Here is a 6,361-nt window from a genome sequence, read left to right as displayed (position 1 = left end):
GAATTCTATTTATAAGATAAACCAAAGTTTGAAATGCCTCAGACTAGTATTTTGTTTGCATAGATGCTTGAATTAAAAGAGATAGTCCAGTTTCTACTATATGACGGTGACGACACTCAACTGTCCCATTTTGTGCATGTGAATATGGACATGTGAGGCAATGAATAATGCCAAATGATTGAAGTTGTTTCTTGAATGGTCCAAATTCATTACCGCCATTTGTTTGCACAATTTTAATTTTTGAGGAAAAGTAATTATTGACAAAATGTAAAAAGGCAAGAAAAATTGAAGCAACATCAAATTTAGATTGGATCAGAAAACACCAAATATATTTAGAGAATTCATCAATGATAGACAAGTAAATTTACAACCAATTGAGGATAAAACATGGGCCATACCGCACACATCTAGGAAGAGTAATTCAAAAGGATGTAAAGACCTAGAGGGTGACGTATGATGAGGAAGAGCATAAGCTTTTCCTTGATAACATGCTAAGCAGTGTGAAACAGTCTTGTGAGAGTTTATTGGAAGCTTAAATTGACTAATGATAAAGGAGGTAGTTTTGGGGGATGAATGTCCAAGTCGAAGGTGCCAATGGTACAAGGAAGTGCATTCACCAATGTGTGCTTGAGGAGAGGTAGAGGATGAAGCTGAGGTGGTGCTAGCCATAGGTAAGACATACAAGCCATTTTTAATGATTCTCTAAAGTAGAACCCCTTGAGTTTGTAAATCCTTCACAAGAAAATAATTGGAATGAAACTCAAAGTAAATATAATTGTCATAGCAAAATTGATGGATAGACAACAAATTTTTTGTAATTAAAAGGACATAGAGAAGTTGAGAAAGGAGAAATTTGCTAGAGGGAGTGTGTAGTTGAGAAGAACCTATGTGATGTATAGGCATTGTAGAACCATCTCCGATGATGGCTTGATATGAGCCCTAATATGAAGAAAAATCCAAACTTAGGCTGTTGAACTCTGAGGTGAAATGATGAGTTGCAGTAGTATCGGGAAACCAAGAATGAGTATTCTCTGGGGTGGAAGGAAGAGTGGCGATGTTTGTAGATAATGAGGGAAGTGGAGCGGATTGATAGCTGTGATCAAATCCGTGGTACCATACTAAGGCAGAGTGGCCAGGTTTATGACACACTTGACACAGGGGTTTATTATCAGGCCAAGTGGATAGAAGAAGGAAGAATTGTGCCTATCTCCTCCATGTCAACCACGAGAGAACCGAAAGCCTCTACCCCGAGATAAGGAACCAACTGAGTGAGGATATTTGACTGAGGTATTATAGGCATCCAGAGAATGAGTAGTGAGCATTGTGTGGGTTTGATGGGCTAACTGAGACTCATGTGTAAGCAAGAAGTTGTATATTATTGTGGTGAGAGAGTATTAGCATGAGTTGTGAGAGAGGTGACCAAGGGATCATAATCTGTCCCAAGTACAAAAAGTAAGTAAACTTAAATTTAAGAGGGGAGAGGGCTGCCCAACAGCACCTAAGGAGGCAGCCAATGTCTTGGCTCTGTTATAATAATCTGTAATGGACCCAGAGCCCTTTTTGAGAGTGGCCAACTTATATTGAGTATGCATGACATAAGTAGTGGATTAAGAAGAAAAGAGAGTATGTAGAGTCATCCAAGCATCTTGAGTAGTGTCACAGTCGAGAAACTAGGCTAGCACCTGGTCCGACAAAGATGAATTAATGGCAAAGAGGATGAGTTGGTCATGTAAGACCTACCGAGTATAATCAAGATTGGGAGCATCATTGATCATGGGAGGAGGCATAATAGATGATCTATGCACATGACCAAAGAGTTGACGGCCCTTAAGAAAGGTCATTTGTGCCTTCCAGAGAATGAAGGAAATTATCAATGGTTAGCTTTATGGTGATGAAGTGGCTAGAAGAATTGAGGGTGGGGTTAGAAACCATGAAAGGTGGATGTTGTGTCGTGGAGCTGGGTGAAGAGTCATCAGAAGCCATGGAAATATGCAGGACGTGAGTCTCATACAAGCTCTGATACCATGTTAAAGTAATTGTTGAACATGGTCATCAAGTGCTGAATGAAGAACTTAATGAATTTAATATTTGATTAGTTTTCTTCTTGCATTCTGCTGTTATATTACAATCCATTTTAATTATAAACTTTGTCTAGAGCTAACAAGTTCCTATATAATTTGGATCAGTGGACACTTGTCCTACCAGAAAAGATCTTTTATTCCCAAAGGAAACCTTGCTAATTCTTTGTAGTGCCTTGCCGTCTTCTACTGTGCCTTGATTGTTGTTTATCGTGGTGATGGTGGAAGAGTCTGCTATAGGTTTGCTGATTCTTGTCCTCTATTGTGATGAATGTGGTTTGTTGTCCTCTACTAGCATGGTAGTATCCTTAACAATGGTCAACAATGAACATATGGAGTTGACCAACACAACATAGGCAAAAAAACCAACAAGCATGCACATGGAATCTTTAAGAAATAGATAATGACAATAATAATAGTGATTCTGGTAAAAATATTTAGATTCTATGCCACAACAAAGTAAGCCAACAAATGACCTTAAAATTTATGTTAACTTTAGGAAGGAGATTATGTAAAGTAGGAAAAGTAAAAATAAACAATAATAAGTTTCAATAGTAAAGAGAGAGAGAGAGAGAGAGAGAGAGAGAGAGATTGGTTCTTGGTAGTAGATGAGACAAACTAAAAATAAAATAATAGAACAATGTGTGAATGGGAAAAAAAAAAATGATAATAGGAGCCTTATCAAAAAAATAGTTTTATTTCTTTGATTCAATAGAATGAGGAAGCTATACTACTAATAAAAACTAAAAATTGGAGGTTTGAATGCCTTATCCAAGAATGAACATGTGCACAAAGACACACTCCCACATGCCACAAAAGCATTGATTAACCATCAAACATAATGATAACAAACTTATTATTAAGGCTTATAAAACCTTCAAATATAAAAAAAAAAAAACCAATTCATGACTATAGAAAAAGGCTTATGAAACCATCAAATATAACGAGTTCAATTCCCCTTTGAGAGTTTGCCTTGGTGAATTACTAGGGGTGCGTCAATTGGGGGGGGGGGGTGACTTTTATCCCCTGGGTTTGGTGTCGCACCATAGTGTCCAAAGTGGCGCGATGGTGGCTGAAATTTCCGAGTTATAAAAAAATAAAAATAAATAACAAACGTGTTCAGTAGAAACATATAAATAAATATAAATAATAAATTCATAATTACTTGGAGGATATATTCTCTCATACATTTTATCGAACACATTGTGCTTATCCCAGGGTATTATAAAACTTCAATAAATAAAAATAATAAATAACATTCTATTACACAATTAATGAAATTGGAAGAATATTGTTCATAGTTAAAAAAAAAAAAAAAAAAAAACTAAGTGGGTCAAAGCTTAATATAATTATGGATTTTTAATGAATTAGTTGAGTTTATTAATTAAGAGGAGTATTTTTGCAATAAAAAATGAGCTAAAAATAAAATATTGATTATTATTGGTATAGTTTTAATATCCCTTAATAATATAATAATATGATGCATTGACTAACTATTGGTATTGGTTCGTGCAACAGTGCTGCACCTACCTCTTGGCAAACCCTTGGTGGATGATGATGTTGGGGCTTTGTAAGCCTCTTTTGAGTTTGAAATTTCTAGAATATAGAATTTAAATGCTTCCCCTGTTCCACCACCCCCTTTCCATGTAGGGCATTGATGCAAATGGGTAAGGGCTCAATATTTACACTTTATGAAGATGAGGAGGATGGAATTTCTTTCCTTATGTTGTCCTCTTTCCAGTCTTGAGCTAGTAAAATTGTGGTTCTTTAGGCAAGTCCATCAGGGTTCTTTAAGCAAATGCAATCATGGTTTTTTAGGAATTGAAGCTGATTAGTGGCTTATCTTACATTTCAAAACTCTGATCTTTATATCCATAGTTCATCGACAATCATTTGCAATTAAGGAAAAAGAAAGCTAAGGAAACTTGGAGGCCTTCTTCGAGGCTTAGGTTAGAATTAGGATAGGGAGAGAATGTGAAAGATAGAGGTGGTAGGCAATCATGTATTTCTTTTCCTTTATTTTTATCTTATATGTTGGATATGTGGCTCATATTGAGTGGAACGCATGCGCCAGGAAAGCATGGTAAAGTAAAGAACAAGGAAGCTGGGCTATAGAAAGAAACTATCAACTGTTTAGTCAATGGTATAAGCGACGGTTTGGTCTCGGGAGATAACCATCGACAGTTTCAATCTACAAGGGAACAACTCTTGGTATTAAATTGCAGTGATTCCAAAATAATAATAATAATAATAATTAATTAATTAAATAATAATAGTTATTAATTAAATAATATAATATAATATACTATAATATAATATAATAATATATTAATATAATATAATATAATATATATAATATAATATTATATTATATTATATTAATATATTATTATGTTATATTAACCTGAGATTAGGATTGTTCTTGATCCCAGGAGAAATAAAGCACCCCCCTTTTACGTTTCTTCACACACTTTCTCTCTCTCTCTCTCCTCAACGTCTCTCTCTCTCCTCAATTTTCTCGGAGAAACCTATGCCGGTTGAAGATCAAAAAATATCCCTGGGTTCCAATTTCAGCCACCAACATTTTAATCGAGGAGATTTTGTGGTTTGAGCGCCGCAGACACCGCTCCTGGGATGAGGTAAGGGGAATAAATTATGTCACGAATTTTCTAGAATTTCACTCGATTAAAATGAAGAATATAGTTACAAAGTATTATATACTTGTTTTCAGAGTATTCAAGCTTGTGGAAATGGGAATTTTGAATTATTATTGTTATATGTATATTTTTGGGAAACATGTATTTTGAGGTTGAGTAAAACACTAGAGATAATTACATCATTACTTTTCAGCAGAAAATATAGTTATCCTAGGCAGAATATTATATTATGAATTATTAACTCAAATTGTGGCATGAGATTAATACAGAATAATAATATGATAGTATTTTTATACAGAATTATAGTATGATAGAATTTAACGAAGTTATAGAATGACCGTGTTTAATATAAAGTAATAGTATGGCAATGTTTTATATAGAGTTATGATATGATATAGTTTTTATATAGAGTTATAGAATGACGGTGTTCTACACAGAACTATAGCGTAATAGTGTTTTATACTAAGTTACAATATTATAGTATTTTATATATAGAATTATAGTATGACAGTTTTATACCAAATTGTGAAAATGAAATCATGTTATTGTATTGTTTTATAAATCGCATTATATGGTTTAAGAACCCTGAGCTAGTTGTAAATAGCCCTAGGACTATGGAACAAACGATTATCCTGGACCTACATCGAGGTATTGACAGTGATTCTCAAATATCACAAAACAGAATGTGATACGATGAAATAGAATGCAATAGAAACAAAGACAGGGAACGAGTTACCTACTCTTAACGGGCAAAGCGAGCCCTTTCATTTTGAATAAAAGAATTCAGAATGCATCAAATCTCCCCAAGTAGGATTCGAACCTACGACCAGTCAGTTAACAGCCGACCGCTCTACCATTGAGCAACTGAAGAACAACGGAAGATTAGATCTCATAGAGTTCAATTCCTATTCTCAACCCATGACCAATATGAGCTCGAAGCTTCCTTTGTAATGTAACTCCCAGAACTTCTTCGTAGTGGCTCCCTCCCATAGCTTCAAAGATACTAGTGTAGCCACACTATTGTGAGAGTGTTGGTGGTATACAGTCGATTTGGTTAGCGAAGAGTAAAATTAACCCCTGGAGTTCGGACCAGTTAGGTAGGCAATACATACTTACAGTTACAAATACAGATACAAATATAATTTGACTTAACCTAGTGGTAGGTCAGCCATGACTAAGTCCAGTCTTTAGACTGCACAACTCGGTCATGCGGGCTTAATTCATGACGTTGTAGCTTTATCCATCTAGGGAAGTTCTTATATATATATATATATATATATATATATATATATATATATATATATATATATATATGTGTGTGTGTGTGTGTGTGTGTGTGTGTATTTATGTATACAGAGAAATTTATATGCTAGAGTATGTTTTGGAAAGAAAGTAATTATTTTGAAATATATATATATATATATATATATATATATATATATATATAAAGGTATGAGTACAGTTTTACATGATTTTCTCAATTAAAGATAAGTTAATTATGTTTTTTTACTATAGTAAAACTCATGTTGCCACACACTGATAATAATCTGTTCCCTCTTATTGAGATGTGTCTCACTCTTATAATCTTTAACGTTTCAGGGAATCCAGGAAACTAAGCCTAGAGCG

General features: G+C 34.3%; 1 non-coding gene across 1 annotated transcript; it reads right to left on the bottom strand.

Moving 5' to 3' along the window:
- Nucleotides 1-5,534: 5,534 nt before the first annotated feature.
- TRNAN-GUU (transfer RNA asparagine (anticodon GUU)) lies at nucleotides 5,535-5,606 on the bottom strand. Its single transcript has one exon. It is a non-coding gene; the product is annotated as a tRNA-Asn (tRNA).
- Between the last annotated feature and the right edge of the window lie 755 nt (nucleotides 5,607-6,361).

This window comes from Malania oleifera, chromosome 5, assembly GCF_029873635.1.
Source record: "Malania oleifera isolate guangnan ecotype guangnan chromosome 5, ASM2987363v1, whole genome shotgun sequence".
Taxonomy (NCBI): Eukaryota; Viridiplantae; Streptophyta; class Magnoliopsida; order Santalales; family Ximeniaceae; genus Malania; species Malania oleifera.
Note: the sequence above shows the minus strand (reverse complement) of the source record. Positions and strands in the feature narration are given on the sequence as shown.